This window comes from Mustela erminea, chromosome 7 (genome assembly GCF_009829155.1).
Source record: "Mustela erminea isolate mMusErm1 chromosome 7, mMusErm1.Pri, whole genome shotgun sequence".
Taxonomy (NCBI): Eukaryota; Metazoa; Chordata; class Mammalia; order Carnivora; family Mustelidae; genus Mustela; species Mustela erminea.
The window spans coordinates 79,894,991-79,920,533 of NC_045620.1; the positions used below are offsets into that span (position 1 = coordinate 79,894,991).

At 42.5% G+C, this 25,543-nt stretch overlaps 1 long non-coding RNA gene across 1 annotated transcript; it reads right to left on the minus strand.

Annotated features, from left to right (window-relative positions):
* Positions 1-1,696: 1,696 nt before the first annotated feature.
* On the minus strand, positions 1,697-24,337 carry LOC116595619. The gene is made up of 3 exons (XR_004287775.1): positions 24,296-24,337; positions 4,565-4,637; positions 1,697-1,871 (listed from the first exon to the last, which is right to left on the minus strand). It is a non-coding gene; the product is annotated as an uncharacterized LOC116595619 (long non-coding RNA).
* Positions 24,338-25,543: the final 1,206 nt, after the last annotated feature.

The following is a 25,543-nucleotide window of genomic DNA, read 5'->3' on the forward strand; positions in this document are numbered from 1 at the left end:
AGGGTCCCGGGATCAAGTCCCAAGTTGGGCTCTCTGCTCAGCAGGGAGCCTGCTTTCCTTTCTCTCTCTCTCTCTCTCTCTCTCTCTCTTTCTGCCTCTCTACTTGTGATTTCTGTCTGTCAAATGAATACATAAAATCTTAAAAAAAAAAAAAAAAAGTAAAGGTGATAGCATAAGTTAAGTGGTCGGTGCATAAATGAACAATTTTCTTCTGGCTCTTGCAAGGAGGAGACTCCCAATAAAGGGTGGGGGGATAAAAAAACAATTCTTTACTTGTTTCACCATTGAGCCCAGAAACAGTATTAACCTCTTCTGAGATATAAATAGGAATTCATTAGTAAATAAGTCAAATAACTGGGAAAGTCACACACTCATAGAGGACTTGAGTGACAGCCTACTTTGATCTGTATTCTATACCAGGGGTCAGCAGACTTTTCCTGTGAAGGGCCAAGTAGTAAATATTGCTGACTTTGAGGGTCAGTCTCTGTCACAACTACTCAACTCTACATTGAAAGCAGCCAGAGATGGACAGACACAGATCCATAGAAGAACAAGCATGTCTGTGTTCTAATAAAACGGTATTTGTAAAAGCAGGCAATGCCCTGGACTTGGTCCCTGGGCTACAGTTTGCTGATCCCTGTTCTATATGAACAAGTCCCTCATTTTGGCTTTTTTTTTTTTTAGATTTTATTTATTTGGCAAAGAGAGAAACATCACAAGTAGGCAGAGAGGCAAGCAGAGAGAGAGGCGGAAGCAGGCTACCTACTGAGCAGAGAGTGCAATGCAGGGCTGATCCCAGGACCCTGGGATCATGACCTGAGCTGAAGGCAGAGGCTTAACCCACTGAGCCACCCAGGCGCCCCTTGTGGCTTCTTTTGAGCATCACAGGGCTACCTCTGAAGATTCTGCAGTACCTGGAAGACTAGAGTCTCCATACTAGAATTAAGGAGAACAGCATCTTGGGTACATTCACCAGTTTGTCAAGCCCTTCAGACTGCCACTGGGTTGAGTAAGTCAACCTCTGTTAGGGTTTTTGGTGACTACTGCTAATACATGGGGAAAATGTGCTGAGTCCCAACCCCAGGCTAACTGGTCATATGAACTGAAGCTGGGTTTACCTTCTTCAGGAAGAATCATAGGTAAGGGTGGCAAACAACATGCAGAGCAATTTGTTCCCCTCCCATCCTTTATCTCAGCTCATGGCCAAACCAGGCCGTGAGACAGAGCAGATACCATCACCATGTTTTATAGATCTAAAAACTGAGATGGCAGGAATGAGGAGATTCACTTGCCCAAGATCAGATAGCTAATTGGCTAATTAGTGACATAGCCAGAAATGAAATCCAGTTCTTGGTCCCTTTACCATATCATAAGTTTCTTGCTTTTTCCTTGATTTTAGGACTTTCAAAATTGGCTGTGAGAAGATATCTCCTACACTGAAAGGAACTGAAGTTTTTGAACAACAACTAACAAATTAAGAAGCTCATGTGCAAAGGAATTACTGGCTTGCTGGGTGATCTGTGATGTTTCAGGCATATTGTGAAGATTATATACTCATTTTTAAGAGCAACTTCTATAGCCTAGAAGCAGGACTTGGGAGATGGGGTAGATGGGAGTTAGGGAGGAGGACAAGGCTATGGTTTTTCTGCATGGTGTTTAGTTTTCCCAAATTGTTCCTGGCATCTTGTGTCTTCATGCAAGCAGATCATTAAGCAGATAAAAACGACCTTGATCCATTTAAGAACAAATGTCAAAATGGAAACTGATATAAACAAGGCACTGAATCTTCATGCGGCCAAGGGTACTGCTTGGTTTCTGCAGGGAATCTTCCCACCACAATGTACCAAGCAGAAGAGAATTCCTCTCAGCTCCTAAAAATAAGGGAAATTATGATTTGGTCAGGAGTGTTGGCTGATTGAAGAATTCAAGCTTCATTCCTGAGCATGTTTGTTTTCCCTCTTCCAAATGCCCATTTTAAAACTCTGCCTTTGCCCCACAGATTTATGTAGACACTGCCTCTAACTCTTTGAAATAAGAGCTAAATATAAATTTTAAGAAATAAATAATGACTAACATATATTGAGAGCCAAATCCATGTCAGGCACTTTGCATGCAATAACTCATACAATGCTCATAATAACCTCACAGTCATGTTATTATTATTCCCATTTTCCAGATGAGAAATGAAGAATTTCAGAAAAGCTACCACTTCGAGTGATACTCTGGATCTGAACCCAGGTCTATATGCTTCCAAAGTCCTCCTGCCTTTGCTGATTTATGCCCATTAATAGAGCCGCCTCTCTTTCATAAAGCTCGGGTAAAGTTTCACAGGGAAACTGCTTACTCTGGTGGCTCATTCTGCCTCTCCCTGGTCTTCAAACCTCGGTATCCAAAAGGTGAAGGAGGAAAATGACTACAATATCCACCAGGCTTGCCCTCTTCTATAAAGCATTTCTGGGGAGACCCAGAGACACTAGACACAGAGAGGGGTATCACTGCACCACCCCAGTCAGGATGCTCACGCAGAGCAGCCATGCCTATGTGGGGACTGTGGTGATAAGGACAGGTGTTCACCAGGGTGTAGGTGAAGGTCAAAGCCATGGTGAACTCTGGTCCACAAGGTGAAAGGCAGGCCATTACTAGCCCATGCTACCCTGTTTCTCCCCCACACAGAAGGGCAGCAAATGGCCCCAGAACCCGAGAGTTTTCACTGCCACTCTCAAGACACTTCGAATGAATCTGACTGCCCAGTCTCATTCATCACCTCTGAGATTTCAGGGAATGACCTGACCCTGGGCTGCAGACTCAGGCTCACCTTCAAGGTTGTGAGTAAGAAATATAATACCACTCCCTCCCTCTAGCCTCCTGTCAATCCCCAAGGCCTCAGACAGCCCACAGGAGCCCAGGAAGGGGAGGCAGAGACGGGCCTGACCAGAGAGGGAGCACATGACCCTCCAGGGCTTCTCATGCCACCACATTAAAAAAAAGGTGATAGATCAAATTTCACTCATTTCTTCTGATTTATGTAAAGCAAGCCTCCGAGTTTGGGCAGGAAGGCAACACAGAGAAAGGTCCCTTAGGTACAGAAATCCAGACAGCCTGTGTGTATGGAGGGGAGGGCAAGTGACACACTGTTTGACAAAGGTGTCATGTGATATTAAACATGGTCTCAGACCTGTGAACACTGACCTTTGCCCCCTTTCAGTCCCACCCCCTTTCCCCCTAGCTTCCCCCCATTTCAAATCTGAAATGTAGATTTGGCTTGAATACAAAATACCTTTCACCCACCAGAACTGAACATTTGCACACCCGACTGCATTGAAATGATACAATGCCAGGGTCAGAGTAACACAAAATACTAGGACCACTAGACATAACACAGACTCTATTTCTAAACACCATTCTAGCAGTTCTCAGTCCCCCACCCCCCAACCCAAGGCTCAAATGTAAGAGAATTTCACTTTATCTCCTCAGGCTTATTTTGCCTTCACTTTCACTATTCATTCAATGACTTAGGGCTTATGCACGCATGCATACATACATACACACATACATACATATCAGGACCTTATTTAAAGAGCTTTGTCCAGCCTCATGAAAACAGCCCAAGCCCAGAGGAAGGCACCTTCAGAAAGGGTGTGGAAATCTGTTTGCAACTTTCTAGAGTGTAATTCTAAACCACAAGGAAGAATATCCTTCCGCCCTGTGCAGCTGAAAAATTTAACAAACCACAACTGCCTTTTCCACTTAGAGGCAAGACATCCCTTCCAGTTGAAAAACAGGATTCTGAAGAGAAGGATCTATAGGAATATTAACCACAAAAAAATATCTTCTCCTCCAAAACATTCACCTTTGAGTTCTGAGTGTCTAGTTGTATGTGTGTCTGTGTTTGAGTATATAGACGTTTATGCATACATACATATTTCTGCAAATATGTAAAAGTGAATAAGCATACATGAGAGTGTACATCTTAATGAGTGACTTACGTGTGCACAGGTGTCTAATTATGTGTATAAATGTGTGTTACATGAATATATTTATAATGAGAGTGTATGTGTCTATGTGTGTGTTGGTGTATGTTCAAGTGTGTGGGTTTATGAATGAGTGTGTGGACATGTGTGAGTGCATGCAAGTGTGCATATGTATGTGTGAATATACTAGTGTATATCAGCATGAATATATTTGTGTGCATGCATGTGTGCACATAGTCGTGTGTGTGTGTGTGTATGTGTATGCCTGGGTTTTTAATGGAGTAACCCAGCATCTCATTAATGAGCTGGATTAGGGACCTACTGGCTCCACCTGGAACCCACGCACTACCATTTGCTCCTTCAGTCAGGGCAAGATTGGGGTTGAGGTACCTGGAGGTATGCAATGAGCCACGGGCCACAGAAACACAAAACAGCAAACATTCCAGGGAGACAATTCCCGTTGTTGAAGACATTCTGATATTTGTGAACTTGACCTCAATTCTCTGGAAAAGCCTACCCCAAGAGGGAAAGTCTATGGCAAGGTGAGGCCCTGTCCTAGAATGAAGCAGTAGAGAGAGCGACATTCAACATACCTGCTTGCTTGCCCAGCTCCTTAGTTGGTCAATCTGCCTCAAGCTCACTGAATTTCCACAGGAAAAAACCACCCTGAATCAAGAGAAAGATGCCCAGTCATAGAGCCTCCTACATTTCTACATTTGTAGGTCAAGAGACTGATAGATCCTGATACATCCAAACTGGTTCAACCCTCCTAAAACCCTCTTCATTCCACCTCTACCCAAGCGTCTCCTCCATCTCACTTTTCCCAGCATTCTACCCACCAAGTGACAAAAGACTCAGAATTAAATGTTCCTTTTTTTCCCATAAATATATGCTCTTCACTACCCCCTTATATTTCTAATCTCCTAAACTCATTTAATTATGTCCAGAGTAATTAAACTTGCTATCAGGGGGCATCTGGAAGGAAAGTTAATACATTTTAATTTGACTTATACAATGAATATTCGATCCCACATACAGTGTGGGGGGAGGTGCTTGTAGACACACATTCTTGCATAATATGTTCATGGGGATTCTGGGTTGCAGGAGGTTCTCAGGGTGGGAGCTGGGAGTATTCACCCAGACAAGCTAGGAGACCATGAACACCATGTGGACAAGGCCTTGGGGTGAAAAGGGATTAGTGGGGAGTATTAAAAACCAGGCAGGGTGGGGCTACCAGAATCTCAAACATGCTTCTGACAAAACAAAGTCCCTGAGGTTTAAACCAAAGATCTTCCTCAGCAAGAATTGAGAATTCGTATTTCCTTTAAAAGCAGAAGGAGATATTGTTTGTTTGTTTGTTTGTTTGTTTATTTGTTTAAAAAAAGGGGGAAGCACCTGGGTGGCTCAGTGGGTTAAGCCTCTGCCTTCCGGCTCAGGTCATGGTCTCAGGGTCCTGGGATGGAGCTCCGCATCAGGCTCTCTGCTCAGCTGGGAGCCTGCCTCCTTCTCTCTCTGCCTACTTGTGGTCTCTCTCTCTGTCAAATAAATAAATAAATTCTTAAAAAAAAAAAAAAAAAAAGGGAGTGCTGACCAAATAAATTCTTAAAAAAAAAAAAAAAAAAGGAGGGAGGACCTCCCTCTCAAACTGAATTTTTAATGAGAAATTTTTCCCTAACTAGCCTGGCAGGGAAAGGTGAGCACAAGCAAAGGTCTGACATTACCTTCTCCAGAAAGACTAGGGTACCTGCCTGCCATAGGTACACACGTGCTTCCATCTACACACAGGCCAGGCTATTCTTGCACCCTCTGTAAACCAAGAGGAATAAGTCTGCATGATTTAGAAAGAATTTTGAGGCTGGAGGTACCAGGTCCTGCTCAACACTTAACAGGCTGTCTGGGGCGCCTGGGTGGCTCAGTGGGTTAGGCCGCTGCCTTCGGCTCAGGTCATGATCTCAGGGTCCTGGGATCGAGTCCCACATCGGGCTCCTTGTCCAGCAGGGAGCCTGCTTCCTCCTCTCTCTCTCTCTCTCTCTGCCTGCCTCTCTGCCTACTTGTGATCTCTGTCTGTCAAATAAAATAAATAAAATCTTTAAAAAAAAAAAAAAAAAAAACAGGCTGTGTGACATTGAGCAAGTCCCTTTCCTACTGGCTCCCTGTGGCCAGCTAGCCTCAATTTTGTCATCTGTGGAGTGCAGGGTTGAACAGGAAGCTTGCCAAAGTTCCTCTAGCCAGGATACCCTGATTCTATCTCTTCTTACTTCAGACCTCCCCAAGGAAATGTGCCTCCTGGTGAGAAGGGGTTATAGGCCAAGATCTGCTGGCAGTAGAGTTCTCCAGCAAGGGACATTAATCCACAAGGGGACAGTTAGCATAACTGGAATTTAATCAAATAAATGGCTAAAACTTAATTGTTAAGTGGGAGCTTGCTTATGCCATCTGACAGATGGCACACTCCCTAATCCTACAGCTTACTGCACTGCTGGACGCCATCTGAGGGGCAGGGTGGGACCAAAGCCGTTCCTACTCACCTCCCAGTTGGCCTCAGACCACTCATACTCACACACTGGTGAGGCCACTTGTCACCAGAAGGCCCGCTTATGCTAACAAGCAACCAAGATAAAACGTGTAACTATTTGAAGGGGCAAAAGATCCCTCGTGGGAAAGACTCATGGTAAGAGAACACACCTCCCTGGAAACAGATGTCCTGATCCTATAACACAAATTGCAGTATCACATCCCCAAAATACAAGCCCTCCCATAAATCATTCAGGGGAGCCTGTTTCGTTTTCCTGTTCTGATGAAAGTGACCTGTGTGTGGGGCTCAAGGCCAAAAGTGCCGCCACACTCGAGCAACCCCACACTTCCCCACAGCTTACTGTAAAGGTGCTGACCAAAACCACCACAGCCGGAACCGCTTCCCCTGCTGCCCTTTAGAAGTTGGCATTCCCCAGGGGTTGGTCCACAGCTAAGCCGCTGCCCCACCCTCCTCCTGTGCCAGCCTGGCCAAGCCCAAAGGCTCATCCACACAAGGTTCCTTTCTTCCCACTTTACCGGATCAACCACACATATTGGAAGCTAGGTCTCCTCTTTACACTTCCATACTCTTCCTTTGGCCCCTCATATTTGGGCATTCTCTCTTACTCTACCTGACATTGCTTGTTTCATGCCAACATGTTTTCTCTCTCCCTGTGGTATTTTCCATAATCAGTTTTATTGAGGTGTGATTTACATAAATAAAGCTCACCAATTTTCAGTGTGCAATTCAGTGAGTTCTGACAAATGTATACAGTCCCGTAACCACCACCACAATCAAGTATAGCACATGGACATTGTCTCCTTCGTTCTATGGCAGTAAACCCCTTATCCAGGTCCCCTGACTGTTGGCATCCTGTGATCTGTTTTTTATCATGATTGTTTTGTCTTTTCTAGAATTTCCCTTAAATGGAATCATTCAGCATGCATTCTTGTGCCTAACCAGTCTTGTGTGTACTCTTGTGTCTTTCCTCAGCAGAATGTCTTTGAGATTCATCCTTATCCTCCAGACATCGGTACTTCCACACTTTTTATTACTGAGTAGTATTCCACTGCATGGTTAGTCACAATTTGTTTGCCCATTTACTGGCTGATAGACATCCTAGTTGTTTCCATTTTTCACCATTACAAATAAAGCTGTCATGAACATTTAAGTACAAGTCTCTGTGTGAACATACATTCTCATTTCTCAAGTAGGCAGAGAAATTGCTGGGTCACATGGTCAGCATGTCTTTAACTGGGCAAGAAACAGCCTAGCTCTTTTCCAGGGTGAGTGTGCTATCTTGCATTCCCACGAATCAGAGTTCCAGTTGCTCCACCAGTGTTTGTTTCTTCTGTCTTTTTAATTTTAATCATTTTATTATATATATAGTAGTGTCCCCTTATGGTTTTAATTTGTATTTCTCTAATGACTATTAATGTTAAGTATCTTTCCAGGTGCTTATTTGCCATTTGTGTATTTCATATGGTGAAATGTATATTGTACAAATCTTTTTTTGGCCCTTTTTTATTGGGTTGTGGATTTCCTATAGTATTATGTTATAAGAGTTCTTCAATTGGGATACAAGTTCTTAATTGGTTATATTTTTTATAAATATTTTCTCTGTCTTTATTTTTTCTTTTCATTTTTTTTTTTAAAGATTTTATTTCTTTATTTGACACAGAAGAGAGTGAGCACAAGTGGGTAGAGAGGCAGGGCAGAGGCAGAGAGAGAAGCAGACTCCCCGATGAGCAAGGACCCTGATGAAGGACTCGATCCAAGGACCCTGGGATCATGACCTAAGCCGAAGGCAGACACCTAACGGACCAAGCCACCCAGGCGCCCCCTTTGTCTTTTCATTTTGTTAAGTGTCTTTTGAAGAACAATTTTCAATTTTGACAATGCTCAAGTTATCACTATTCTATTTTATAGTCTGTGTGTGTGTGTGTTTGTGTACTGTTTAAAAAATTTTGCCTAACCCAAAATCACATAAATGTTTTCTTTTATAACTCCTACATTTAGACCAATCCATATCAAGTTAATTTCTGTGTATAAATAAAAATTGAATTTTTTTGTATATGATTTCTAATTTTTGTATATGGTTTCTAATTCATTTGATGAAAAAGTTATCTTTTCCCCCACTGAACTGCCTTTATCCATCTTTGCAAAAAAAAAAAAAAAAATCAGCTAATCATATGTGGGCATCTAGTTCTGGACTCTATTCTGTTCTATTGATCCACGTCTATCTCTACAAAAACACCACAATGTTCTGAGTATTCTAACTTTACATTAAGTCTTGAAATCAGGTAGTGTAAGCCCTCCAACTGTGTTTTTCTCCTTCAAAATTGTTTTGACTATCCTAGGTATTTGCATGCTATATAATAGATTATAGAATCAGTTTCTCAATTTCAACAAAAAATCCTGCTGGGATTTTCATTGAAAACGCACTAAAATCTATTGATCAATTTCTCTCTCAATTATGTTTAAAGTTCCTGGTGGACAAGGAACCTATATTACATTTCCACGTGGCTCCTGAGTAATATAGTCAAATATCCATCTTTCAGTGGACATGTGGCTATGGTTGGGGCAGGGAAGGTGGAGGGCAGAATGAGAGAAGGCACTGCTGAAGGAACATGGGTCAGGAATGGTGTGGAGTCAAATGCAGACATGAGGACAATGAATGGGAACTACTGGGTGGTTGCATATATCCTGGGACTAGCAGAAGAAAGTGGTGACTAGGAAGAAGTCAGTTTCTCTCATCGCCTGTGTTTCACAATCAGGGCAAATTCCCAGATGTCCAGAACTTGGAAATTCTAGAGGGAGAAACTGGGGTTCTTAGAGACTGGGATCTGATAATCAGTCACTAAGAAAGGGAATGGAAGTTTATGTTTCTGTCTGACTCCAGCTTCCCTGTAGCAAAAATTGGAAAGGGCTTATAGAGATCATCTAGTCCATGTTTTACAAGTGAACAAAATAAGAACTAGAGAGATTAAGGTCACAAAGTTAAATGATGAATTAGTAGCACAACTAGGATTAGAAAACAATATTGGTTTTTGTCTCAAAGGTCAGAGACCTTTCCATCATATCTCAGCCTCTTTCTTTGGCAATGTGTATCCCCTCCTGCCTGTCAACTTATAGAGCCATTTGCTTCCAGAGATGGAGCTCTAAGAATTTGATCAGATAGTTGTTCCAAAAAGTCAGAGGGTGGTCTAAATTCTCCCCACATGCTTTCTCCCTTTTGTCTACCCATCACCAGAAGCCGTTTTCAAGAAACCTTAGTGGCTTCTCTTCAAATCCCCACTACAATCAAACTCCCCTTCTCTGGCCCTTGCTTCAATCCAGGTTTGGCTTTCCCAGGTACTGTGGGAAATGAGAAGGGCACTTAGCCGCAACTTAGGAGACTTGGTCTCTGGACCACCTGCCCCCAGCTCACTGGACAAATCACTGAACTTCTCCAAGCCATAGTTTTTCACCTCTGACAAATAAGAATAACACTTACTCTATTGGCTTAAAGACACTGTGACGATACGATGAAAACAGAGTGGAAGTGCCCTCCAATACTTATAAGCCGGCATACAGTAGAAGGTACAGGGATGAAGAAAATGGGTACCGAAAGCAAGCTTTTTCTGAAGCCTCACTGCCAGAAGCAAAAATTACAAAGGAGGTTTAGGAGCATGTTCAGCATACATACTCTCTCCTCACAATGGAACTCATCTCTGCTTGTAGGAAAACTTGATTGGGCCCTTTCATCCCCAGTGCCTATAGAAGATCTGTGTGTATGGGTGAGTGGACATTCCAACTCTCTGCCAATTTCCCCACCTCCCTCTTTCTATCAGAAATAAAACCTGCACAGAGATCTTTAAGTGCATCTTTGCTCTGGTCTTAGAAGCCTGGCCCATCTCTTGAAAGGCTTCCAGTCATGCCCCTGCTTTGCCTCCTCAACAGTTATCTCCAACAATCCAAGGCTATTTAAATTCCCCTGTAAATCAGTTATGCCTAAACTAAGATGGTTCAGTAATTGAATAGAGTTCTGAGCCCTCCCAGGTACTACTACTAGGAGGGAAAGAACTGTAAAAGTCATCAGTGATCACCTCCTAGATATCAAATACTACCCATAGTAAAAACTCCCAGATAAATGGCCATCTCATTTCCAGAGACATGCTCCTTTTGCTTGCCTTTCTCTCCCCAGAAAGGAGATCCCCCCATTTCTGCTGAGACTAAACACTACTCTCATAGAATAGCCTTCTTCCTGGTAACGTAAGATTCAACTCCCATTCCCAGAAGGCCCCAAATTCAATGCTACTGCGATTGACTCCAGGCTTTGCTTATCTCTCCTGCTTGAAGCAATTTAATTACTAAATTAAGGTAATATCATTGTTTTTCTAACCACAAATGGTGTTAAAATGATCAGTGTCACTAATGGGTAGCTTGATCTCCCTCCAGCCACCTCCCCCACCTACCTCCTAACCCCCCACCCCCCCACCCCCAAGGAGAACCCAACTGTCTCCTCTCCTAGTGAGAGTGCCACATTTCCATGCAAATTGAGTGTCCAGAGTGAATGGGGTGGGGGCGGTGCCCAGACTTTCTCCATGGCTGAGCTGCTGGAGGAGTATTTGCATAATAAAATGTGTTAACAGCTTGGAATTAATCATAGCTGCTACCCTGGATGGCCTAAAGAACTATTTTCCAGGCCCTTATCTGTGAAAACTCTGGATGGCATTTGTAGGTAATGGAGCCTCTGTATATTTTTCTAATTATCATTACATTTTTCTTTTTGTCTCCAAAATGTGCCCCCATTCTAAAATATCATAAAATGTTGGAGGTTTTTTAGGATGTTTTTATTACATAAAAATTCTTATGCACTCAATAAATTACAGCATACATGCCTTTATGCACAAGATTATGTTGGAAGAAGATGACTAGAGATTTATATGATAGAATGGACAACAAAGTATAGATTTTGGAACCTAAACAACCCTGATTTGAGTCTAACTTCATAGACGATTTAAGGAAAGTCACACATCCTTACTGAGACTTGTTTCCTCTGCTGTAAAAAGGGGATGTGGTAGGCTGCCTTCTAAAATGGCCCCAATGCCCCGCCTTCTGGTATCCACACCCTTGTATAATCCCCTCCCCTTGGGTGTTGGCTAGATCTAGTGGCTTGCTTCTAACAAAAAGAACATGGCAAAAGTGATGGGATGTCGGTTCCAAGTTTGGGTTACAAAAGATTATGACTTTTCTCTCTCTCAACTCGTTCATTGTGATAAAGCTAGCTACCATATTGTGATCTGCCCTGTGGGGGCTCACATTGCAAGGAACCTAAGATGGCCTCCAGCCAACAGCCAGTGAGGAACTGAGGTCTTCAGGCCAACAACTCAGAAGGAACTGAATCCTGTCAACAACTCAAGTGAGCCTGCTCAGTTGAACCTCAAGAAGATTGCAGGTCTGGCCTACACCTTGATTGCAACCTAGTGACAGACCCTTAACCGAGCTAAGTAAGCTGCACCTAGATTTCCTGACCCATAGAAACTGTGAGGTAATAAATGTGTGTTGGTATCACTGTTAAGTTTTGAGGTTGTCTTTTATAATATTGCAATAGGTAACCTACCTATGAGGATATCAAAGCATATAAGCTACTTCATCGAAACATGTTCTTAAGATTTAAAATAGGGTTTTAAATAGTGTAGCACCATACAGATGTACATTATCATGTGTTTTCAACCCAATAAATAACTCACTTTCCTAAATGCTTAAATTGCTTTGTTTGAACAGCCAAAGGAAGTTCTGCTTCCTACAAATGTCCCCACCCATACATTTTCCAGGCATTTCATCCCTGTTGCAATTTTCACTCTGGGGCTTGGACCACCTCACAGAAGATAGTGGGTAGACAACGATGGGAAGTTAGTTGTCAGTAACAGGAAGATTGTTCCCACAAAACTATTCTTTCTTGAGGTTTGTCACAGACCAACTCCTACCACTAATAAATAATCGTGGTAAGAATCAGAATGATAACAGTTACTACGATTTATTGAGCAACCATTATGTGCACGGAACTTTGAAAACATTCTTTCACATCCTCTCTACAACACTGAAAAAAAATTCAGAGGGTTTGGTTAGAACATAACTCTTTTTGTTTGTATTTGACCCTTATCTTTATGTATGTGTGCTTAAATAATTTTTTTAAATAAAGGGAGAATTTGTTTTGTATCCTTTTTCCCCCCACTCAACACTTTATCATGAGCATTTCTCCCATGTTATCAATTTTTAACACTATTTTTAAAGGCAGCATAATATTCCATTATGGAGATTTCCTCTACCTTTATTTTTTGGTATTTAGGCTACTACCAGATGTTTTGCTTTCATAAATTATGCTGTGATAAGCATCTGTGATCATATCTGATGATTTTCATAGAATAAAGCCATAGGAGTGGGACTTCCAGGTCAAGTTTATAAGCATTTTTAAGGCTCCTGATGCATGTTGCCAAATTGCTTTCCTGAAAGGTTGTACCAATCCATATTCCCAGGGAGACAAACACTTAACTCTGAAAGCAAAGGGAATTTTAAAATGTGAGATAAGCTGGCACCTTGTTTAAAGGAACAACTCCTTAAGTTCCCTGCAAAAGCCCTCTGAGAACCCCCATGAACCACTGGCTAAGGAAACACTGTTCTGCCTTCCTGACTGGCTGGTTAAATTCCCAATGTCCCAGATGTCATTTTATTCACAGTTAAAGGAGGGGATAGGGTGGGGTAAGAGGGGAAATAGAAGCATTTGCATGATAATAAACCTGAAACTTAATAATCATGCTTTTACAAAACATGTATATGGTCCTTTCTTGAGGCCGCTTTTCCAGAAAAGGATGACCTTCTCCAAGGGGATAAGAATATTTTTCTCTGCCAGATCTTAAGCTAGGGCATTGAAATTATTTCTATACACATACACAAAGAGAAGGAGGGAGCTGAGGTACAAATATTTAGTCACCCAAAGAGAGGAAAAAAGATACCACAGTGGTGTTAATTATCTAGATGGTATTTAAGGCCAAAGGAAAATTCAAGAAGATTTATTTTTAATTGTAAAAATTATCCACCCCAATCTGTTATGTGTTGACACAGCCAAAGAACCACTGGCCCATTTTAACCTTTGAATATTTCCATTTTACTTCTACAAATTGGGAGAAAAGAAAAGAATATTCACAAAGATAAGGGGGGAAAGGATGATTATAGGAAGGAGACAGAAACAGAAGAAAAAATATTATTTTAATTCTCAGCAGTTACTTGGGTTTTCAAACCATAGTCTTGGTCTTAAGAAATGGAAATTAACTTCATATACACACCAAGTAGGGCAGGGCCTAGATAGTAGGGTTTTAAAAGATCAAAAAGATTTTGGTATTCTGCCATTATGTGCAATGCCCTGCACGGATCAGGATTGGCCAACTGCTGTAGCAAACAAACCCGGCTTCAGTGGCCTAACATCATAAAGGGCTCCTTCTTGCTTATATCACAGTCCAGTGTAGGTTGCAGAGGGTGGGGGGTGGTGAAGGAGGAACTATTCCACACAGTCATTCAGGGACCCAGGGAAATGTGAATTAAACCAAGAATGTACTATTCTCATCCAATGGATTAACAAAATTTGAATTTTTACAACAAAAACATATCTGTATATAAATTGTATCATTTGAATAGATTTTAGAAATTAGAAAGTGGCTGCTTGGTGTTCTATGTCCACCGAACAGACAGAGAAGGTAAACAAAGCTAAGAGTAAAAGAAGGGTTAGATGACAAGAGAAGAATTTGGGGAAACCACTTGCATTGAAGGGGAAAAGGAATCCAAGTCCTAGAAAAAAGTTGCCATAGTTTACAAAGAGTAGCTATTGGCAACAGGATACGGGCTGTACGCAAAGAGGCTTTTTAGACTCTTACGGCCACTCTCAGAATACTCCCTCCCAGAATAAATCACCCGAATCAAGACATCTTGGATCTTGGGCACCCATCTCTTATGGCTCCTGCTCTATTGTGGCCGTACATTTCTAACTTAGCAGCCCAATCAGAGCATCAGTTTTAGAAGAAAGGTTACTTGTTCCCAGGCCCAAAATGAGAAATGGGAGGAAATATGGAAACCAGGGCAAGACTTGGCCACGGTGTGATTAGATGACTAATGAATACTAATAATACTAATAATTACTAAGACTTTTTCTCCAGTCTGGAGCTCTTCCCACTGCAACACACAACTCCATCACTAGAATCCCCAAGCAACTGAGTTAATGGGCCCCAAGAGATTATAGTGGACATCCCTCCCAAATCCTGTTAGAAATGCTCCCAATAGTCACCACCAGTGACAAAGGAAAGGATGGCAGTGGTAGCCTCCCCTTGGGGAGATTCATGTGGTGTCCAAGAGGCCATTCCACACCACCATGAGCGCCATGTCTTTCTGGGGCTCCACTCCCAGCCTCCAAACCCTCCTGACCAACATAAGGGCCCTAAACTTGCCTGTACTTCCTTCCTATCCCAGCTTCTCAGCTTATACGGGGGCTAGAAAAGACCAAAAAAAGGGCAAGGAGACACATGGGATGCAGTAAGTCAGAGTCACTACAACAGCCTCACCGAGAATCTTCTTAGATTGTTTGTTTTCAAAGATTTTATTTATTTATTTCTCAGAGAATGAGAGCACAAGCAGGGGGAATGGCAGGCAGAGGGAGAAGCAGGCTCCTCACTGAACAAGGAGCCTGACGCAGAACTCAATCCCAGGATCCTAGGATCATTACCTGAGCAGAAGGCAGATGCTTAACCAATGAGTCATCCAGGCATCGCTAAAGTCTTTTTCTTTTTTTAAAGATTTTAGCATGCGCACAAGTTGGGGAGGGGCAAAGGGAGAGGGAGAAACAGGCTCTCAACTGAGCAGGGAACCCCATGTGACTGGGGGCTAGATCCTGGGACCCTGGGATCATGACCTGAGCCAAAGGCAGACGCTTAACTGACTGAGCCACCCAGGCATCCCAATTGGTAACTTTTGAGAAGCTGAATGAAATACACTGCTCAAGCTGATTCTATAGATACAGCACTGCTGTTCTCAAAAAACAAACCAGCCACCAAGCAACTACTTATTCAATCAAAGAAGCACCTACTTACAATGTCTTATTTTTAAAGGCAATGAAAAAAGTTCTGATCACACATAGAAAGAGTCTGTGCAGCTGGTAGTATATACCCCTTAGAAACACAGGGCTTTTAAAATCATTACTCTTATGGCTTCTCCTATTATTATTTCAGTTTTATTAAGGCTCATCTATGTAGATGTACCCATAGAAAAGGTAATTCAGGTTGGATACAGGTTTAAAAAGCATGTGGAAACTGCCATCAGGGATAATTATTTTGTATTCTCACCCGTCCCAGGTCCCTCTTCTAGACTTAGAGACTGTTGTTACTCAGGTAGATGAGAGTAACACAGTGCAATAACACTTCCAACCTCTCCAATATCTTAGAGATTAGAAGTCCACTTCAGGTAGATACATTTAAACCTAAAAGGCTGTGACATTGCAAAGACCCAGCTTAAGTTCCTCCTAAGACATCTTGCCAAGCCTCTACAACCCACATCATTCTCCCTTCTCTGAGTTCATGTAGGTTTTAAAGTAGGACTTAATTACAAAATGTGTTCTGCTGTGCTCTTGTTTCATGATTCAGGTATACAGAATGCCTCATAAGAGAAATGTTCAATTAATACTTGTTCGATGAGTAGGTAAATAGGAGCATGGATTTTGGAGTCAAAAGACCAGATGTTACTTCTCACTAACTAGATGATCTTTAGCATGCCACTTAACCAGTTCTAGCCTCAGTTTCTTTACCTGGAAAATGGCAGTAATATGACACGGCTCAGAGGAATAAATAAAATGCAAATAACAGGTGGTCAAGGACGGAGTGAGTCCTTTACTTTCACCAAGTACCCACTGAGTCTGCATTCATTTATTGTCTAAACCAGTTTATATTCCAGAGTCTTTTTTTTTTTTTCCAGCAGTATTCATGCCGACACATGTCTACCATATTTTGATTAGGACAAGGTTTAGCCTATTGATTGTGGAAAAAGTTTCCAGAAATCAAGACCAAGTTCTGTAGCAAAAGGACATGGGACGGTTGTGGTATAAGTTTGTGATGATGTGCCCTCTTATAGGAAAAGAAAAATTCCCCAAACTTATTATAACAAAAAATGTTGCTTGAGTCACCTGCCATGGCCCTAGTATTATTTACCATTGTTTCCTTCAAAATACCTCAAAATGTGTCCACCAGGTAGTAAGACATAGCAGGCACTCTATTTGTGTTTATAAACTGAATTATAGCCATGATTCTAAAGTGTTAGGAATTTAACTAGCTAGAGCAGTAGGGAAATGTTTTCAAAAGTCATTTAATTCTTTGTGTCCTAAGGTATAATTCAACAAAACAGAACTCTAAAAGACTGCTAAAAACTGCAGCCAAAACAGGCCTGGGCCAAGGATTGTTAAATGGTGTCCTTTAAACCCTGCCCCATAAATATTCTCAGCCTAATGAACCCATGCCCCAAACAGCCCCTGAACTGGTCTACTAACTGCAATACATGTTAAATTTATGATTTCTAAACAAGATAAAAGACCTGATTGGATTTATTTCCTTACCAAAAAAAAAAAAAAAAAAAAAGCATTCCATTCCTGACCAAGTGGAGACCCCGAGCTGGTTTATTTGCTACCAGCACCTACTTGTATGTCACTTAGGCAAAACCTTCTTATATAGCTTCCCTGGTGTTCTGTAGAGTGGCCTTCTTTCCCTGGCTGGTCTAAGCCTACACCTCTCAACACAGATTGCTCATGGCAGTGACCTTGCAGTCGTTCACGGATTCCTCCTATCGCTGCTCCAGGTGACTGCCTACCTGGCCACCACAGCAGCATTCTCCCACGTTGTTCTCCGAAGTTCTCCCTTCCAGGGAGAGTCACATAGAATCACAGAGTCAGAAGTGACCTTGGAATTCATCTAGTCATTTTGCAGATGAGAAAAATAAGACCCAGAGAAGAAAATGAACACGGAGAGCAGAGACTAGATAGAACTCAAGGGTCTTGATTCTGAATCTAGAGCTCAGCCCCTAGTGTCAAGACCTGAAGACCCTCCCCCCAGCACACATTCCAGGAAGGTCACATGGGAAGTCCAGAGCATTTGCCTTCAGTGCCTCAGTGGGGCTTCCAAAATGTCTGTGTGGATAGGCTCCTAGTGGCTACCGTCCTCCCACCCATCATTCTGCAGACTCCAGTCTTATCTTAGCTGACTTCCCTATATTTTGTTTTCTCAAGGTTAGACTCTTTGTTTCTAAGAGCCTAAATTACAGTGAGATGAGCAATATCTGACAAACCAGCCTACCTGAGGAAAGGAGATTAATGACTCCTCCCAGATAATCTGAGAATATTAAAACAAGGGCCTTCTGAAGGCTTTGCTATCCGGACCAACGCAGCATCTTTAGAAGAAAATATCTGAATCAGGGGGTGACTGAGTGAGCTATTCTTTTAGAGGTAAGGTGTGGGAACTGGCCAGGCTCAGAAACGGCCAGGGAATACAGGCTGTATGTGGATCCACATGATTTCTTGGCCTGAATGCAATTACTGAGAACCACATACCAGTATCATGAACCCAACACTCACACTCCTCCCTTCCAGGAAAGAGTCTGTCCTCAATTCCTATCACCTCACCGTGGCAGGGTTAGGACCAGCTCCAGCCTGAGCATGTTAGGACATTCAAGAGCCTACACCCATATTTATCCACTATCTCCAATACCCGCCCACCTAGCACCCAGCATGAGTCTAAACCCAGGAGAGAGCATGTCTAGAAAGGACAAGATTAAAAACCTCACAGAAAGTCTGCAGAATTAGTCATAGTGCCTGGGTCCCAAGTCTTGCCTACTCTCCTAATCAGTTCTATGGCCCCCAACAAACCACTGGACTGCCTTGTGCCTCAGTTTGCTCAGAACTGGGGCAAAATGAGAAAGTAAAAACTGTTCAATGAAGGTAAAAATAGTTTTCAAAGGTGATACCTCATTATGTAATTAGTAATAATGCAATCACTTCCTTGTCCTCCTCCCAGACATTTACTCATATTTCTTCGGAATGCTTTCAGAGAACTCTCAGATTCACCAGATAGCTTGAAAGATTTAGCTTCCCCTCCTGTTCACATTCCCTTGCAGTTAAGCCCAATTTGTACCAACTGACTTTTTAAAAAACAAGATTAAAAGGGAAGCTTTGACCAGGACTCAGGACTCAGAAAACCAAATCATTTGGCAAAAAATAAATTCCAAGCATCTACCTCCATCACCAGCAAATACATGCTACATGCTTCCTGAGAGCAAGTCACAGAGTTGAAAGCTTGGAGTCCTCTGCCCTGGTCTCAGAATATAACTTCAAGTCTCTCAAGTTTTGTTTTTGAGGCCAGTTCTTGACCTGCAAGTTCTTAAAGCCCAATAGCAACAAGAGAAAACTCTTGCCCACACTCTGTTTTATCTCAGTATTCACACCTTGCATTCCAGCCTCTTTCTGTCTACAGACCTGAACCTTCAGAGTTTGACAAGCAGGGAGTTCTACAGGCAAGGGCTATGATTATACCATGTTGTTGCTTGAGGGAGAAAAGAGAGGGGAGGGAATCTTAAACAAGCAAGGACTGACCAAACAAATTAACAGGTCAGACAAGATAAGACTGTCTTCCCTGATCCAGCTCAAACACATGTATGAAAGCCAAATCTTCTACTTTTTTAAATGGGCAGAATGAACAACAAGAAACTTTTAGAATGATGATAGTAGATTTCGCAAACAAATAGTAAAGAGCCCGTCCAGGGTAGAAAACATCTTACCTGTCTTTGGAATGTTCCCACACCTTGAAGAGGTTCCCCCTTCTTATACTTCCAAACTCCTCAGAAATTATTCAGAAGTGAGATTATAATGAGGGGAAGCAGCAAACTTGCAATCTGATGAGTTTTCCCAGTCCTCCCCAACAGAAACCTTCCATAAAGTAAATGGCTCTGAGGGTGCAGTTCACCTAGAAAGCACTCATATCAACCACCCGCCTTAAAGTGGACAAGTCAGCTTCACAGCCATTTATCCTACTTTCAGGACAACACACATAAGTAAGCTGGAAGTGGACACTTCTCCCACCCCAGGGAGGTGATCCTGACCCTAAACTCCAGGGACCCTGTCAGGCAGTAGAAGAAAATCAGCCCTTCTCTGGCTGCAACAGACTGGACAGTTTGTGGGTGCCCCAGACTCTGTCTCCCATAAGATTCTTTCCCCTCTCTGTGGCTGCCTCTCCCATACCAGCTGCTGTCCTTATTCCTTTGCTTTCTCTTGCTAGTCTTGTCTCCTGTTTTGTGTTTACATCGTTGCCATTTGTTCTTGTTAATTTCCTTTCTTTTTTTAAAGATTTTATTCATTCATTTATTTATTTATTTGAGAGAAAGAGAGAGAGGGCACAAGCAGGGGGAGAGACAGAGGGAGAGGGAGAGAAAGAAGCAGGCTCCCTACTGAGCAAGGAGCACAACTCCAGACTCAATACCAGTCCCTGGGATCATGACCTGAGCTGAAAGCTTACACTTAACCAAATGAGCCACCCAGGTGCCCTTGTTCTTGTTATTTTCTATTTTGGTTTTCTTTGCTTGTTCCTTTAAACAGCTTTTTTAGTTAGGGTGAAATATATATAACACAGTATTTACCATTTTAACCATTTGTAATTATACAATTGAGTGGCATCAAATATACTCACAATACTGTATGCCCATCATAACATGCATCTTCCCAACAATGTATCCCTTCAGCAGACCCAACACATCCCCACAGCTGGACTTCCCTTCCCTCCCCAGCCAACATCAAGGTGACCCCAATGTTATCTAAGGTCGCATCTCACAGTGCATCATCCTTGTGCCCTGACAACTTCCAATGAATCCCTATGCTTCCTATGTTATTTTTCCCTCCAATTGCAAAGATTTAAATCCCCCCCTTCAAAAAAATAGATGTTTAGAGAACTTTTTCTTCACTATATCAACCCTGAAAACCCTAAATGATAAATGCCAAATGAAGGGCCCATGCAGTAGGCCAGAGGATGGGGTTGGCCACACTTTTCAAACTTAATTCACGTTGTTAAAATGTAGACCATGACTCCACAGCTCTAGGGAGGGACTGCAGATTGTGCATTTTTAATGGGCTCCCAGCTGACAATGCCCATACCCTGTGGTCCACTGATAGCACTTGGAGTCTGGAGGGGAGATGTCCCTTCCCTAGAGCCCCCAGGTGTGGAGGGCTTCTAAAAGGAGGACAGCTTAGGAATAGTTCTCTTGCCTGTGTAGTCCCACAAGAATGGCCACCTGGGCAGACACAGGGTACAACCTCACCATGTCACCCTGAAAGGGAAGCATAATTCACCTACCCAAGGGTGGAAGTAGTGGCAGGAAGTCCAAGTACACCCAGCAGGCTGTTTGTGCCACCCGAGGAAAGAGGAACTGACCTTTTTCACATGGGGAAGTGTATCTTCTCTTCTCCAAACCACAGGCTCCCAAACATACTAGCTCAAGTGAAGTTCCTGCGATGACCATTGGGCGTGGGCCAGCCTCATCTGGCCCCCACCACACAGGCTACGGCCAGCCAAGAAGGGCTGCCATTCCACTGCCCTGCTGCAGGACCCCAACCTCCCCACCCAGGAGCACAGCCCCATTTGCCTTCCCACACCAGTGCTGTGTCTCTAAGCCCAAGCCAGGGAAGAAAGCTGTGTACACTGACACTTAAATTAGATCCTTGCAATTATCTCTCAATCCTGGCTTGCCCTGTGCTTCTTTATCACTTTTTTTAATAGCTAAAGTTACTCGCCCTCGTTTTAAGTACATTGTACAAAAGGCATAGGCCAACTTCTGATATATTCCCACAAGCAAAATTAAATACCAGTAACATGTGTTTTAGTGAATTGGGTCCCTCAATTTGCATCTTATAATAAGGATGTTATCATACTGGTTTATAGCTCAGCTCTTTAGTTTTTATCTCTCTGGGGCTAGATTCCCCCTCATGAGTTCAATGTAAGTCTATGCACTAATGCAATTTTTAAAATGCTTTTCTTCTGTGTTAACATTAACACCCTTATGAGTGAAAAGATTTTACTCCCCAAAGTGTACAGAATGTTTGCATTCACTGGAGGATGAGGCGGGATATTAGCCCTTAGTGATATCTGTGGCTGCTCTTAAGTGAAAGGAGTTGAGTCAGTAATCCAGTCTGCCACTGCAAAAAAGCCTTTTTCACCTCTTTGCACTGAGACATAATCTCTGGTGTGTTCATTCCCTTACATTTAGATTAATTATAAAACATTGTCACCAGAATATTAAAGTAATGTTTAATACACAGAAGGGAATAAGGTATTCTGGAAAATGCATAATTTCCCTATGATGATTTTGCCAGTTGCATGCAATATGATCTTTTGATTGCCAGCTATAGAAATATTGTGACTAAGCTTTCACTAGCTTTTTATTTTTGCAACCATCCTGTCATAGCACTTTGAAAACTGTAAGCTTGGCCCATCAAAAAAAAAAAAAAAAAAAAAAAAAAATCCAAGGGTGCCCATGCTAAAGAGTTCTCTCAGCTTGGTTCCAAGAGAGGGTGGCAGGAGGAGAGAGTGTGCAGTGTACAATAGCACCTTCCACTTCACCAGTCCTAACACAGTGGGGTGGTAGAGAAAGGACTGACCCTACCTTCTATGCAAATCCACCAAAGGCACACACGCGCATGCACACACACATGCACACACACACATACACACACTCCATGTCCCTTGACTAGGGGAAGGTGTCAACATTCCTAAATGGAAATCCCAAGTCCTCTTGCTCGCTTCAGATTTTCCAAGCTCTACAGCCACACACCCAAGAGGAATGGTCTAAATCAACATAGAACAGCGGCAAATGGAATGTTCCTTGCTGGCAGTGGCTGAAATGGGACCAACAAGCCTCAGAGGACCACTCCTGGGGATTGGTTACCTCAGCCATCTCCCTCTAGGTCACTGGGCTCAGTCCTTGGCTGTGTTGGTTAACAACCAAGTGTCGTTACCAGCGGAGAGCTCTTGTCCTTCGAGGTCTCACTCCAGGTCTCTGCAGGTGGAACTTTTCCACTTCAATAATAATTTTTTAAAATAATAATAATAATAATAATAATAATAATAATAATAGCAGTAGAAGGGGTACTCCAGCCCCCTCTCCTTCCCATGAGCACTCACTGGCAAGGTGGAGGTCCCATCCCTCTGTCACATTACCAAGAATGCTGGTAGAATTCTTCGAGCTTTTAAAAACTGGAATTAATTTTTAAATATGTGTTCTATTTATCCATGCCACCTAACAGCAATACGCCCAACACCTGTCATCTTGTTTTCCATTCTCTTCAAGGCTTCCTATGCCGTTCTGGCCCCCACCCTCTGCTCTTCAAAAATATACTGGATCTATATATGAAAAGCAAAGCCCTCTCACCCCAAAAGGCTCAGAGTCTGGAGGCTTAATTACCTCTCCATTTGAAACACAGAGGCCCCTTGGGTCAGAATTAAATGTGATTTCCAGTAGGAGAGGGGATAGGTTTACTCCACTCCTGCCCATCCCACATCTGTTCTATAGACACAATGACTCCTTAGGGCAGGAGAGGATAAACGAACCTTCTCTAGTCCAGTTTTGTAGCCTTTACCTTTAACTCCTGGAGAAGAAGAGTGGGGGTCAAAGTGAGTACAGTTTCTGAAGATAAGATTCTAGAAACCGGAGCGGGGGCTGAATATCAAAGATCAAAGCCCAATAATGTCCTTGAGATCATCACAGTCATTTGGGATGAGGAAGGTTTTCTTGGCCGGTTGCGTGCATACTGGCAGCATACACATGACATGAATATGCATATGTTATAAACAGGTGTATACATACAAAATTAGAAGTGTAACTGTGCATATACACACCCTTCCCGTACATACACCATACTTCTGACTCATGGGAAAAATGAAAAGAATAATTACATAAAACTATTACATTAAGCACTTGCATTACAACGACTACATTAAACAATTAAATATATTATATGGACACTTACATTTCCTAACCACGTATACAGTAGACCCCCTTATCCATGGAGAATATAGAACCAAGACCCCTAGTAGACCCCTACTAAACCACTGTTAATACCAAACCCTATATTTACTATGTTTTTTTCTCCCTATACATACATACGTATGGTAAAGTACAATTTACAAATTAGGCACCGTAAGACATTAAGAACAAAAACTAATCATAAAATGAAATAATTATAAAAACATACAGGCATCCCTCGTTTTACTGTGCTTTGCTTTACCGCACTTCACAGATACTCATTTTTCAAAACTGGAAGGTCTGTAGTAACCCGGTGCTGAGCAAGTCTATCAGCATTTTCCAACAGCACTTGCTCACCTCATGCCTGCTTTTGGTAATCTCACAACATTCCAAACTTTTTCACTATCGTTGTATTTGCAATGCTGATCTGTGACCAGTGATTACGGCCCGTGCAAAGCTCAGATGATGGCTAGCATTGTGTAGCGATAAAGTATTTTTTAATTAAGGTATGTACTTTTTTAGACACCACACTACTGCACACGTAACAGATGACAGTATCGTGGGAACATAAATTTTCTATGCACGGGAAAGACATAGAATTCCTATGACCTGCCGTGTGGCGATATTCACTTTATCGCGGTGCTCTGGAACCAAACTGTAGGATCCCCGAGGTGTGCCTGCACTGTGTTAAAGTTACGTGTACGCGGTCTATCTGAAATCTCTTATGAACCTCACTCACCCTTCTTCTTCCTGTGAGGACGGGAGACGGTAAAATGCCGGCATGATGAGATGACGTAGTGAATGACGCAGCGGAACAACGCAGGGATTTGACGCCGGGGAATGACGCAGACGACGTGACGTAGCGCTGGCTGTGGACCGTGAGTGAGAGGGAGCACCCGCTTCCTGACCACTGTTGCCGATGGCCAACTGAAACCACGGAAAGCCGAACTGGAGATGCCGAGGGGCTCCTCTCTGTGACTTTCAGTGATTATCACTTTGTTGAAGTGTGAACTGAGCCCTCTGCTGATACAGAAGAGGGGGAGCTTAGCGAGAGAAGGGAGCTTTGTCTTCTGCCCCACAGACTTCATCTCACAGAGACCTTACTTTCTTCCCTGTCCCACGTCAAGGTCTATAGGGAATACTTAACTTTTTCAGTTACACTTTATTTCAGTGGGAGGGAAATATGAGCCATACCTGTCGTGTCCAAGTGTTTTCACACCTCAGGGGAATGTTTCCACGTTGATTGAACTCCTTGGGCAGCTCCCAGCCACTCACTCATGCCTGATCTTTAACTTGTATTTACATCCTTGACAATCCTCCTGAGAAGTGGGGCCAGCACTGGAGCTTGTGGCTATGGACAGGTCACAGGGGTGAGGAAGAAGAGGTTGGAGAGGTAACTCATGGGTGAAATGGAGAGTTTGCAACCCCGTGTCAAAAATGAATCCCTCCTATGCCTTAAATGTCCTTATGGCACTGGACAGTCATAGACCAATCCTGCTTCCAGAAAGAACAGAATGGTAGCCAGGGGGAAGGGAGGTGTGGAAGGATAACAGACGATATGACTGCTGTATAAAAATACAAAGGTTTCTCTCTCTCTCTCTCTCTCTCTCTTTTTTTTTTTTTTTTAAATTTAAGCTCCAAGAGAGTAAAGACCTAGCCTGCCTCAGCCTTACTGTGGTGCAGAGAACATTTCTCTGATTCTGTGTAAACATTCTTGCTTACTTTCACTCCATGCCTTCATTATGAAATTCATCTAGTGCTGTGGCCAAATGACAATAAAATCGTATTATTACAGTATCTGGCATGTATCAACAAGCATATTGCAAAGAAAAAAGCAACATAATTCAACTTTTACAAATAGTCAAGAGAATAAAAAAAAAAAAACAACTTTAATCTTTCCCCCTCAAAAAAGGAAATCCTTGGAGCCCACTGAACTACTAAACTCTTAGAGTTTTCTGTTCTTTTTCCAGTTAAGTTTATCATTGTG